The sequence below is a fragment of the Lepidochelys kempii genome, chromosome 11 (genome assembly GCF_965140265.1).
Source record: "Lepidochelys kempii isolate rLepKem1 chromosome 11, rLepKem1.hap2, whole genome shotgun sequence".
Classification (NCBI taxonomy): Eukaryota; Metazoa; Chordata; order Testudines; family Cheloniidae; genus Lepidochelys; species Lepidochelys kempii.
Genome location: NC_133266.1, coordinates 70,918,942 through 70,933,440, shown reverse-complemented (window position 1 = coordinate 70,933,440; position 14,499 = coordinate 70,918,942). Strand labels below are relative to the sequence as shown.

Here is a 14,499-nt window from a genome sequence, read left to right as displayed (position 1 = left end):
CACTTGATTCTCAGTCTTTTTGGCAATTGGGCATTGGCCTGTCTTCTTCCAAGTTCTATATATGTCAGCCACCGTGCATTAAATCAGTGCAACAATATTACCTGTATTTAGGGAAAATAAATTGGTCTCTGCAAGTATGATGCATTTCCTTAATTAAAGAAACACTCTGCAGCACTTATGCCCCTAAAATAAGCATAAGTGTCTGAAATGCACGTTCATTAATGTTTAAATGCATAGTTTTTGTGGCAAGTTGTATATAAGTTTTTCAGAAAGAGCTTAAAAATTTATTTCATTGAATTCCTTATCGTTCCTATTGCCAAATGTGCTGGCTAGAGTATGGTAGGTGCCTAAGTGTGAACAGCCTGCATCTACTGAAGATTACTGTTTTAATGCTCATTCCTCTGGCTGAATTGGAATTCTCATGCAGACATGGAAGACAGTATATTTCTACACCATTGTAAGTCAGAATATGGAATTGTTGATTTTTTTTTTTAATTGTTGGCCTTAGGGGAGGTCTGAGGTGGGAGTAGGGGATGGGCAGAAGGGAGAATGATTGAGCATCTTTGCACCACTGAGCCAGCTCAATAAGTCCCTGGGTGATGGTCAGCTTCCTGGAGCAGCTGAACTAGTTTCACCACCCAGTTATTAAGCATAGATATTGTAGTCACTGCTGCTGAGGATCCTGTGACAAGAGAAGGACAGGGTGAAAGGAAAGAAAAACGAGGCAATCAGAGATAATATTAACTAGAACAATAAAGAAAGTACCTGTCAGCCCTAGGAAAGAGATTCCCCCCCCCCCCCGTCTTCTTGTAAAGGATTAAGGGCCAAATGTACAGCAGCTGAATTAAATTATTTTTTAACACAGAACACTTCTTTTATTTAAAAAAAATCTCATAGTTCAGAGTTTCTGAGGGTTGCTCATGGAGACCTTTTTGGTCCCAAAACTTCACAACATGAAATGTGAACCCTTTCTTCACAATAATATGGACCACAATTTTTTAAAAAAATCTTCCTTTCCTCCATCAATGTTCCTGGTTTTGTTATTCAGTAGATGCTGTATTAAATTGGATTTTGTGTCCATCATTATTAAAATGTGAAGTGTGTCGGTCACAAAGCATACATTTCAGGGCAGTTAGCTGAATAATTCTTTTCTTTATTATCCCAAATTACTGCTGAGCTCTGGAGAGGTGAGCAGTTTAGCCAATTATTGCCATTTGAGCTGGATTTGTGGGTGATTAGCTCCTGGTCGAATTCAGTCCTGGCAAGGGCTTTGAAGCCTTCGCTTGTGTGATTTTCACAGCAGTGAGGTAGGAATAGACGCGGCTAATGACAGGAAGGTCGCTTGGGTTATGTGACCTGTGAGGGGAGGGTTTGGGTTTAGCAAATAGGGCATCCACAATAACAAGTGTGTCACTAACCCTGCCGTGCATAATCGGAGTTTTATAGGATTGTTGGAGATGCTGACAGCTCAATTAAAGTGTAACCCTTTGTACCATATACCCTGGCAGAATGACAGAAATATTACCAACAGAAAAAGGAAGGGGCCACAAGGGAACTGGTTAAAGATCCGTTATTCTTTTTCTTCCCCCCTTCATCGAAGCTTGCACAGACCAAGCAGCAAAAAGCATCCATTTGTGAAATAATAGGCTGTCCGGGGGAGGGGTATGGTACCAAACATGTCTACCAAAAAAAAAAAAAAAAAGTCTGTTAAGTGGTCTTCCTAATGTTTCTATGGAAACACTTTAGATCAGGATGGAAAGTTAAAATCTGTTTTTAAGCCCAACAGGGCTTCCTTCCATCAACCTACTCCCTTCCCCATGTACCTCACTTTATACAAATACAATAAAGAGAATTCCATGGTGCGGGGAATTGAGTTAGCACTTGTGCCCACCTCGGTGTTGAGACGTCTGCATAATGGTCACTTTTGATTTTTTCCTTATTGCTTTTGTCTCTTGAAGAAAAAATGATCTGTTGTCTTAACTGTACAGCCTACTTTGCAGCTGTTGTGTCATGGTAGGGCCCTTCCTGTATTCAATGTGTAACATTGTAATAGTTGTTTATGCTGCCAGTTTGAAATGTTTATTTTATTTTTAAGTAACAGTGTTTCGTTGATGTTTTGTTTGTATTGGGGCAACGTCATTTGTCCCAATATAGCTAGAAGACGGTGCATGATACAATAGCCACAGCAAGAAGTATTGTTCAAACAGAGCTCATAGCTGCTGGCTTCTGTACTTCTGACTTTGATCCCTTGGTATCAGCCCTCTGGTTTCCCCAACACTAAGTTAATGATTTGTATTGCAGTGCATTTTGTATGAGCACTCACAGTGGTCTCAAGGAAACCAAAACTGCCAGTGCCAAAGGGTTAATAAACTTTTGATTATTAAAGGCTGTGATTTCTACAATGCAGGATAAATGGGAATAAACGGTGAAAGACAACAGAGCTCTCTATATGGTAAGGCAGAATAAAAATGTTTGACTTGCTTGGTGACATGCCTAGACTAGAATAGCTAATGGAGTTCATATCAAGGAACTCACAGTTCCTTTTTAAAAATGAGTAAAATTTAAAAATGAATGTAAATAAATCAGAAATAACAGGAAATAACTGCATCAGAATATAATGTCCTATTGATACAAATCCTTCAGTAGTAAAAGTAATGATGATCAAGGATAGCGTACAAGATGGATACTCATTTATCATAATGCTGTCATCACAGGAGTGATGAAGAGCTCTCACTTCCCTCAGAAGGTACATTCTGTATTATTATACTGTGCATTGCCCACTGTACTACCAGCATGTGGCTGGTGGTAATTCCTATAGCTTTAGGGTTATAAAACTGTTACTATCACCTCACCAGAGCGTTGTGTGCACCTATAGTGGAGTTACAGCAGTACCTGCTGCCTTTAGCCATCAGTTCCTATTTCACTGCTGACAGCAGAGGAGTTGCCTTATTCTGCTGTTGCATAGAAGCCTTTTTGCCCTTAAAATAAGGAAGCATCCTCTCAGCCAGTGAAGAGGATATTGTTGCACATTTGATACCAACCCACCACTTTTGGTTCCCCATACAATGATTTCTTGTCACTCTCCCTCCTGTAGTTTAGTAGAGATGACTATGACCAGAGGTAAAACTACAAATTCAGCATGATTTCAGGTACCAGGATTCCAGTAGGCAGAGATTCTTATATTGAGAATTGTCTGTGTTCAACATGCAAGTCAGTAAGTAAACCTTACACCATTTTCTTTTGTAAATGAGATAAGACGATATCACCATGAGAAAATTCAAACTTCTAGGTTCAGTTTCAAGGGTGCTCAGTACTTACATTATGCTTCAAGGGCTTGAAACTCCAAGCTGTAGCCTGCATCTATCAGCCCTGTGTGATTTCCCTATGGAAAGGAGATTGTAAGATATCTATCTTGGATTAACCAAATCAACTCAGGCACAGGTGTCTTGAGAAGTCTCTGAAATACAGCAATATTAGGTAGACATTCTGCAGAAAAAGCCAGTCTTGCCTGGCATGTAGTGTCCTTCAGCCCATGTCACCAGGCAAGGAAAACATGTGTACTCTTGGTAATTCCTGATAATCAGAATTTCAGGCCTAGATCTCATAGCTTTCAACTACTGGTAACTAGAGTTAAGTTCAAAATGATATGTATGGGAAAGGAAAAATTCTACCTCTGCTAGAGAAAAGCTACTCCCTGTGCTTTTTGGAGCTGATCTGTGCTTCCATACACATAAAGACAATGTGCATCCACCTACTGATTCTTGCTCTATGCTCTGTTTGGGGAGCAACACATAATCTTACGCTGGATCTGGGTGACAGACTCCCTGTTAGATGCAGTGGCCTGGTCAAGGTCCAGAGGCCACTTATAATCTAATAAGGCTTCCAGATTTATTCTGCTCTGAATTATGACTACGGCTGTATCCACCCTGGGATAGAGAGCTCAGTCACAGTATTTGGCTTTCAAGGCACTTGGTTTCTCCAGAGGGGTGGGGTCAGCAGCTGTATACACTTCAGTCTGTCAGAGGCCTGTTCTGGAAAAGATGGCTGTAATTCAAGTGGACAATAATGCTATCTTATCTACCAACAAGTAGCAAAAGACTCTATGCTCGTGTGACGGGAAGCCCTGCAGAGGGGGAGCTGGGCAGTATCTCACTAAATGTTGCTGCTTGTTACTTGGCAGGAAAAGAAAATATGGTCACAGATGTGCTCACCTGGTCAGTAACAGGTCCTCACATGTGGTATCAATATTGGAAGGGATAGGTAGCAGATCTTTCTCATGTGGAAAACATCTAAGATTTATCTGTTTGGCATATATCTGAACAGAAAGATATCATTTTTCTGAGTTCACATGCACAAGACAGATGTAGCCCATGGTAGTAGATACACTCTCATACATTTTTTCACTATCCTCTCTGGTCCTGCTAGTGGAAGGGACATCTGGGGGCAGGAGATGATGTGGCTGTGGGATCTGATGATCACGCAATCCCACGCTGCTTGAAGGCCCACTATTGGTCCATTACCAGTTGGTAGGAGCTGCTCTAAGTTACTTCAGGGGCTAATCCTGGGAGCAGAAGTTATGGAAAGATGGTGTATCTGCTGCTCTCCTTGAGTTCTGCACTTGAGTGTAGCTTGCCCTTGGCTGAAACCAAGGATCTATCACTTTTTAAATGGGATGTCTTGTGAGGTGCGGTATAATGGGCCCGTAGTGGATTATTTTGCTTGTCCAACACAACAGTTGTTGAACTGCTTCCTCTTACCATGGTGTGAACTCCATACTTCATTCCTAGGGGTGGTCTCTTCATGACATGGTGTAGGTCGACCAGCTCCTGTTCAGACTCCTAATTATCAGAGTCTCTGGGGTCTTCATGCATTTAAAAAAAAAAAACTATTATCAATCCTTTGGAGCTTAATGTTCTTTCAAATTTGATCAAACCTCCAGTGAACCATGTTGTTCCTCTGAGCTTAAGTATTTTCAGTGGAAAAATTTATTCCTTGCAAAAAAAAACCCACACCCCTGCCGGACAAAAGCTTTACTGACAAAAGTGCCATTGTGGACAGCACTATATTGGCAGGAGATGCTCTTCCGCTGACATAGCTACTGCCACTCATTGTGGGGGTGTTAATTATGGTGTCAGGAGAGCTCTCTCCTGCTGGCATAGAGCAGCTACACAGGAGACCTCACAGCTCCACAAATGTAGCGGTACAACTCAGTGTATGTTAGCAGTGTTGTGGAACTTCTGAGTTAAGAATGCCCCAATTTTCCCATTCTTTAGGTATATTTATTTTGCCAAGGATTGTGCTCTAGTTCAATTTTCTTTGAGTTATCTTACCACTCCATTTTTATTAATTATGTTGGCACTGGCGATCACACTATTACTATTACTTTGAAGCCTGTTTTTGTTTTTTACAGTTACCCTGCTGTGTTAACTTTTTTAGCTTCCTGGATAGTGCTCCAAAATGCTGACTGATACTACAGTCAGTTTCTAGGAACAGAGGTTTCATTGTACTTAAATTCTGGAGAATAGAAAGACACTTACGTGTAGTCGTTGTATATAGCAGGTATGTTGCAATGATAGATCTCCACACACACACACCTTTCTTCCCCTGAAAGTTAGGGATACATTTTGAACATCATTTTTTCAACTTTTTCCTCAGCTGAACTGATGCTTAGAGGTAGTAGAATCATAGAATATCAGGGTTGGAAGGGACCTCAGGAGGTCATCTAGTCCAACCCCCTGCTCAAAGCAGGACCAATCCCCAACTAAATCAATCCCCAATTAAACTAGTAGGGGCCACTACCATCATCTTAGCAGGCACACATGCGCACGCTGCTTGCTGGTGAGGTGGTTTAATATTTATAGACCTGAAGTTGTCACCGATCACATGCTGGAAATATGGGGAGAATTGGAGATCTATTATCGTTAGCGTTTCTGAGAGCAAGAATTACAAGTTAAGACGTGTTCTCTTGCTGAGTTGGACAAAACAGACAGTTGCAGTACAGTTAGTATAAGAGATCACAAGACTTCACAGGCCATCTTAGGTGATCTATTGTGGGAACTGCAGGGTTTGTCAGACTGTTTACAATGCTAATGGATTTAGAAGGAAGAGGATGCTTTATTGACCAAAATTCACATACAACAGATGTTTGTGAACTTGTCTGTGAAAATTGACTCAGGACTTTTTTTTTTTTAAGTGTGGTTTTCCTTGTAAATAGTATGCAGATTACATGGCTGGAAAATACTTAGCACTGTTAGCTGCTAATTGCAACAGCTACAGATGAACTGGAGAGCTCTGTGGGAAATTAAGGATTTATGCAATTTATGATTAAGTGAAAGATGACATTTCATTCTATCAAAACAACAGCAGGAGAACAGAAACAAATATATACAAATATTTTCTTCTCAAGGTGGACATGGTGGGTGAAATCCTAGCTCCACTGAGGTCAATGGGAGCTTTGCCACTAACTTCAGTGTGGCCAAGATTTCACTCCTTGACTTTAGCTCACCGTGGTAAGAAAAAGCAAATATTTCTGAAAGTCCTCTTCGTTTAATAATAATAATAAAAAAAAGGCAGTGCATCAAAGATCATTTGAAATGTGTAGTAAGACTAGAACCTTTGTTTTAAGGAGTAACAAAAAATTGAGGTGTATTTTTATTGATGTATTAATTTTCGCATCAGTAAGCCTCACAGAGTCCCACTAACTCTCCTCTGCCTGCCTCCATAACCAAAAGCAACAGTTTATAAGTTCCTATAAAACAGGGACGCAAAGGCAATATTATGCATCTGTAGCTTTTTCAACAAAAAATTGTTTAAATGGTTTTATTGTGTAAGAATGAAAAAATGTGGGAAATGGAGAGTTATTTACACAGCCTTGTGTATAGTACATACAGCTCCACTATGTAGAACACAAAACACACATTAACTTAAACAAACTCATGGTGGTTTCTTCATTCACTTGCATTTAAAGCTGCTTAAGCAGGTAAGGATTGTTGCCCAAGGCAAAGAATTCATAATTTCTAGATTTAATTGTTAACTAGATATTCAAACTGAGCTGGTTTTTAGAATACATACTAGTCCCTAGAGTTTCAGCCTACCACCTTACGTGCAATCAATCCCACATGGGAGTCTTGTCATTAACTGTTCCTCGGGTTGCCATAATGATCAGGATACCAAACCTGACAGTGGTCTGTAGCATCTCTTGGTACCTTGAAGCTCAACAACAGCAGCTGATTGGCGCAGTTAGGCCCCCGATCTCTAACAGCAAATGCAATCAATAAATCTTTGTTGGTAAATAATTGCTATTGAACAGAGTTTTAATATAAATTTATGAGCAGTGTTTTATCACAGCTTGGGGCTACAGCAAGCCACTGAGTGATAGATTTCAGATAACACTTACATTCATTACATTAACTTTGTAAGTTATTTAAAGCTTGTACACTTAACATTGCTTTTGGCTTGCAATGACCTCCTGGGACTAGATTCAGCGTACACATTACTAATAAAGAGATTGCATTACAGACAGACAGTTCCTCTGTTTTTTGCACGATGAGAAAGTTCCTTGAGCAAAAACTAAGCAATGAAGTGTGTGCACTCAAATCAAAGTATTTTTCTTGTAGCTCATTAAAACCACACAAAACATGATCTGGTATTAAATACTGTAAATACGAAGTATCCCACTATTAAATCCACAGCAGTTTTTGGGGAAGGTGATAAAATTGAATTTGAAGTGTTAAATGTTTTTCATAGTTGGTGAGCAAATTGGAGGTGTTAAAATCTGAAAGTCTTGAGGCTTGGGTCATCCATGTCTAAATTGTACTGCTAAAATTGTCGAGATAGAGGAAAGCCTGAAACTGAAGTATGTACATGGATCAATTGTCAGATGAAATGATACTATCTGGTCAATGAGAGTTTTTGAAACAGACTTTTTTTAATAAACAAAAAGTGATATCTTGGAGAGATTTGAGGGCTAGAAATTATTATTTACTTAGATCAGGTATGTCCCTGAGTTGAATGGCCTAAGGATAAACATGATTTTATAATGTACAGAGTGTACACTAGTAGATCTTAGTGGTAAGCACCACTTGAAAGTGGAGTGAGTTGAAGATTTTTTTTAAAAAAAGTATATTTCTTGCTTTGTGTTGTGTATCTATATTTTAAATCTAGTTCATGGTTAAGTGTATTTTTTAGCTATTCTTAACTCCTAGATTAAGAACATTCTCAAGACCATTCTCCAGGGTTGTCACAGACAGAGTGGCTCTCTTACATTGGAAAAATAGATATGTTTACATTTTTGCTTGATTAAACGTGTTAAAATGGTGACTTCATATAATTTTGCCTTTTGATCAGCATGATGTTAATTTTGAACAGTGCTTTTATCTTAGTGGAGCAGAAAGTAGGTTTGTATACACTTTTCTACCTGCCCTTTATAGTCTCTGATTTCCTGGACAGGTGTCCCCTGTATTCAACAATTAAAATACCTCCCTTCCATTTTTTCCCATTGTTTTCCTGCCTGATGTTTCTATACATTTCAGAGTAAAGAGCGAATTGAAGTTATTCATCCAGTCCCTTTTTTCCCTCTCTGCAAGAGGGAACCAATTCTGTTATGCATCTGAGGAGCATGGAAGAAATGAAAATAAAATGTTAATGTCTTGCTCTGATATGGAAAATGAGGTCAGGGAGATCTTAGGGACTGGCGCCGGGCCACAGACCGGCTGTTGAGAAACACTGCATTAGAAGAGATGATGCAGGGGGACTGTAATGTAGTCTCTCTTTTCCTTCCACTATTCACTACCTAACGTGCACTTACTCAGAGGCTATAGCAGTGGTGTCCAATCTGTGACTCTCAAGATTCTAAATGTGGCCCTTAAGGACAACTATGTGAAGAGACTGTGTATTTTTAGGTATGTATGGATTAAAGAATAGACAATGTGCTTCCTGAGCATCACCCTGTCACTTTTAACCAGAAGGTTTTGAATCAGCTTTGACATCACGGGGAGGAGTTAGGGGATCCTGCAGTCTCAGGGGTATATCTACATGGGGATAAAAACCCCATACCTGGCCAGTGTCAGCCGATTTGGGCTCACAGGATTTAGACTAAATATTGCTGTGTAAATGTTCAGGCTCAGGCTGGAGCCCAAGCTCTGGGACCCTTCAGCCTCGCAGGGTCCCAGAGCTTAGGCTTCAGAGCAGGCCCAAACATCTACATGGCAATTTTTCAGCCCTGGAGTTTGAGCCCTGCCAGCTGATCTGGACCAGCCATGGGTTTTTATCCCAAAGTAGTCATACCATCAGGAGCATTCTGAGCAGTTACAGTGTCCCTTCTCTTCTGCAGCTGAGTACCTTCCCCAGGGACATATGCCTGGAGAGGTGGAGAGAATAAGCTCTAGCTGCGCCATTGCCTGCTTCCCTCCTGTGAGAGCGCCAGGAGAGCACAGGAACTCAACAGGATCTGCCTGAGACTAAGGGAATGGCTAGCAAAAGATGGCTTCCCCTTCTCAGCCACCTAGGACAGTCTAGGCAAGGAGAGAAGGAGGAGAAGCTGTAAAACAGTTCCCTGATTCTCATATAGCATGATTTTAAAGAAACCTTGGAATTGCTTTAGCTTGTGCTGCCTGACTTTGATCTCCAAAGGAGGTGTATCAGCAGTGCTTCAACCACTCTCCCGCCTGGCCCCCTGAATACCTCTCTGCCCTGGACTGAGGGAGGAAGGTGCAGGAGCTGCCTATGATGACTCTGTATTTACTGAGCCAATCCTTACAGGGGAATTATGGGTTGTTTCCACTCCCTGTGCACCACCCAAACAAAGCAAATAGATCAGAACAGGGAAAATGAGAGTATCTTCCCCAAAGTATTGTTGGCAGCTCCTTGTTCTTTTAGAAATAGTACATAGCACGGGCCCCCTCAGGCTGAAAAGGTTGGGGCAGAAGATTGAGAAAGCCCTTAGAATCATAGACTATCAGGGTTGGAAGGGACCTCAGGAGGTCATCTAGTCCAATCCCCTGCTCAAAGCAGGACCAATCCCCAACTAAATCATCCCAGCCAGGGCTTTGTCAAGCCTGACCTTAAAAACTTCAAAGGAAGGAGATTCCACCACCTCCCTAGGTAACGCATTCCAGTTCTTCACTACCCTCCTAGTGAAAAAGTTTTTCCTAATATCCAACCTAAACCTCTCCCACTGCAACTTGAGACCATTATTCCTTGTTCTGTCATCTGCTACCACTGAGAACAGTCTAGAGCCATCCTCTTTGGAACCTCCTTTCAGGCAGTTGAAAGAAGCTATCAAATCCCCCCTCATTCTTCTCTTCTGCAGACTAAACAATCCCAGTTCCCTCAGCCTCTCCTCATAAATCATTTGTTCCAGTCCCCTAATCCTTTTTGTTGCACTCTGCTGGACTCTTTCCAGTTTTTCCACATTCTTCTTGTAGTGTGGGGCCCAAAACTGGACACAGTACTCCAGATGAGGCCTCACCAATGTCAAATAGAGGGAAACGATCACGTCCCTCGATCTGCTGGCAATGCCTCTACTTACACATCCCAAAATGCCATTGACCTTCTTGGCAACAAGGGCACACTGTTGACTCATATCTAGCTTCTTGTCCACTGTAACCCCTAGGTCCTTCTCTGTAGAACTGCTGCCTAGCCATTCGGTCCCTAGTCTGTAACAGTGCATGGGATTCTTCCGTCCTAAGTGCAGGTCGTTGTTGAACCTCATCAGATTTCTTTTGGCCCAATCCTCCAATTTGTCTAGGTCCCTCTGTATCCAATCCCTACCCTCCAGCATATCTACCTCTCCTCCCAGTTTAGTGTCATCTGAAAACTTACTGAGGGAGCAATCCATGTCGTCCTCCAGATCATTAAAGATCCCTTCTTTCCGTAAAACCAAAGTCCCCTTAACTACAGCTAAGTAAAAGTAATGTTTAATTCCATATTTTCAACTGGTGTTTCTAAAGTTGAGAATCCTGCTTTTCATGGGGATATGAATAACCTTGTGTTGAAATTAACTTACTTTGTGTGTACACTGACTATTAAAATCTTCAAATTTAGCCTTTGACAGAGGGTAATTTTACCCTGGAATCTCTATGCTTAATGAAGAGAATACTGCAAATAATGTGGTGATATGAATTGCTTCTGAAGTTATTACCGCTGTACTAGACATGAGTCTGAACTAGAACCCCAGATGTGTTCCATCTCAGATCTTGGGAATGTTCTGATCCAGAGTAGAGGTGGAGGTTCATTTTCTGTCCTTAAATGAAGCAGTATTAATTGTTCTACCATGTTTTGAGTGCCATTGTGGGTCAAATATCTCTTGTGAAGTATTTTATGTTTGGACTGATGGAGTGAATGGCTGACACTAGCTATAAATACTACTTTAGTCAGTTAACTCAAATAGTTAAAACAACAACAAAAACAAATCACATTGCAAGGGAGGTTAGATGTACATAATGTTCAGTAGAACGCTACCATACATAATAATATAGTGGAATCCTCTTTTTTAAAAAATATAAAGCTGTGTAACTTGCATTTTGATTGTCAGAGTGATGACTTCATCCAGATCCATGAATTGGAACTTCCTAACTCTTACATGGATAGTAGCGAAACCTTCTTTGTGTAAGAACCAAGTGCATTTTAGACATTTTAATATCATGGAACTGTTAGGATTGCCAAGGAATTAAAGATTAATCTTTAATTAAAGATTGTCATGTGATGAAACCTCCAGGAATATGTCCAACCAAAATTAGTAACCTTACACTTCATTGATCTTATAATTGCCTTGAACAGGCACCTCCAAAGTAGTAAAATGTTTTACCTGTAATTGAGTGGCAGTCAAAAATCAGTAAAGTGCATTTCCACTTCTTGAAAATTTGAAGAAAGTGGATAGAAAAAATTACCAACGTGATGCTTTACAGTTTAATTCCTATTAAAGAGTATAAAGAAAAAACATATCAGCACCAGTTGGGGAATAGCTTTCGGAAAGTAATTTTTTATTTATAGCACAGTGATAACAGTGCAATCTTACATTTATGGGAATTCAGTTTTAGTTAGGTGCCGTATAAAAGACTGGAAAGGTGAAATGACATATCACCTCTTACAGACGAACATAGAAGTCAAAGGCAGATGTAAGCTTTCATTTTTAATAGAAGAAAACAGTTTCTCTTGCATGAGAAGACAGTAATTAGCGCACAAACCTCAAACTTGCAGAATCATAGAAAGAACATTCAGAACCCTGTTCCATTTTTACAAGTTTGAGGTCTCCAGCCCTGGGAAGTTGTATCCAACAGCACCAAGAGAAACCTGACCCCAAAACTATCAGAAAGTTACTACAACACATTTGTGCCTAATTTCAGTCATTTAAAGTGTGCTTTTGGGTACAGTGTCTTTCATAGCCAATGTGGATTCTGAAAGGTCACTGTTGTGGCCTTTATTTAAAGAGTGTGTCTAGTAAAGGGCAGTTATGACCCTGGGACTCCCCTGTGGAACCATCTCCATGGTTGCTAAAGGAGTATTATGAGTCCATCTGGATTGTTGCATGAGGGATTTAGTTGAGGATTATGTCTGTCAGTGTTTGGGGGAGGGAAACTGTTTTCTGAAGCAGTGGAGCAGTTGTAATTGTGCATTGGCACAGGTCTGACCCTTGTCCCCTTGTATTTTTGGGACTCAGTCTGAAATGACATAATTTTATAAAGCAAGCTGTGGACTGAAAAAGTAAGCATGCATCACAGCTTGCTTTAGGTTTATTCATTTTAAAAATTTGTACTACATAACGTATCATAATAGTTGGAAATACTACACCTTTTACTTTCTATTTCCTGCTGTATTTTTCATGTACTAATATTGAATGCTATTCCTTCATTATTTAATTTTATTTAGTGGAGACATTCTTCTGTTAAATTCATGGGGATAAGATGAAACCAATGCATGTTTTAGTTCAAATTGCTGGTTGTGTTGAGTTTTAAATTAATAAACATAAGAGTCTGATTTTGGTTGGAACTGATCCGTGCTGTTGAGCACCTGACACACCACAGGATTTATTGAATTTGCAGATTCTTCTCAGTACAAAATGACCAGGCCTAGCTGTGGGTCCCCAAGATGGTACTTGGGTACAAAGATAGAAGTTTGATATTTGCCTGAGTAAGAGCAGTTTAACTAGAAATATTCCTCAACCAAATTATACTGTGCAGCATTCATTAAGAGATGTCTTATAATTGCGTTTATCAGAATTTCCTAGACAAAACTGTTCCTAAGGCATTGGTTGGCATACCTTGATTAGCCTACTGTGGCAATTCACTTAGTGCATTTCAGTGTGCTTAGCTTTTTATTTACTTCAGAATACACTGAAATGCCACAGAAGTTCCAGCCAATCTAACTGTGATAATGAATTTTGAAAATATAAATCATGGCTTGTAAAACACTAAAATTCAACTGAGAGGTGTTTAGATCAAATGCCATATTAAAGTGGCTATCTTTATAGTGTTTCTGTTTTTTTAAACTCGTGATGAAAGACCTTGTAGTTATTAGCGCTAGTTATTGAAAGTTGCAAGTTCCACATGCATGTTTAGTATAAGTTCAGTGTTTCAGTCCTTTTCCTTTTGAGTGTTACAATTACCAATATAGATGTAAACTATATTTCAGCATGGGCATAACTGGAATTGGAGAGCCAGGTGATAAGATTAAATGAATTGTGTATTAAAAATTACTTTTGTCAAATGAAATTACTCCATCTGGTTTCCTGTCTCTCAACACCCTAACCAGTCAACGTACAGTGTAATGTTGGGGGGAAATGTCCACTGGGTGAGACTACTTCCTTAGTGAACGTGAAATGACACCATATGTTTCATGAGTTAGGTTGGTAGTAATTAAAAAAAAATCAAGTACATAAAAATATTTAGTTTTTTCTCTTGATTTTCTTTTCTTGCTCTTTCTTCTGTATTTTTCCCGTGTTCCAGTTGCTCATAAATTCCAGTTTAGTTTTGACTGCAACTGGAATTCCTTACAGACCATTTTTTGTCTTGAGTTTCCTTTTCATTTTGGTTCCTTTCCTCTCCAGTGTTTTTGTGTACTTTCAGTAGTTTTACATCTTAATTCATTGTTCAATCATCTCTTCCCTCTGCTGTGGTAAATTACTTCCTGTTTGGCTGCTCTTATTTTCCTTTGCACGCCCTGGAAATACAAAACTTGGCCTCTTCCCTCTCTTACTCCATGACTCCCAAGTTGTGCTTCCATCCATCTTCTTCCAATGTTACCTTCTGATTACTCAAAAGTTCACTCTCAAGATCTCACCCTACAACTTGCTTTAGCTTTATTTCCTTGTAAGGGTCTCTCCTGCTGTCACCTGCATTAGCAGTGCTTCTCCTTGCTAGGATTATAAGTAACTGGAAGAATTTCTGTGCAGTGCCATCGCTTGGGAAACGGAGAAGAAGCTGCACAAATTAGTAGAATGAGTGTTCAAGCAGAAACAATCAAATGCTAACTGCTGCATTTCCGTGCCCAAGCTGTGGCTGA

The 14,499-nt window shown here is 40.0% G+C and overlaps 1 protein-coding gene across 8 annotated transcripts in view; it reads left to right on the top strand.

Annotated features, from left to right (window-relative positions):
- Nucleotides 1–14,499, top strand: part of AGAP1 (ArfGAP with GTPase domain, ankyrin repeat and PH domain 1) — a 694,100-nt gene that overhangs the window by 429,879 nt on the left and 249,722 nt on the right. The window lies entirely within an intron of this gene.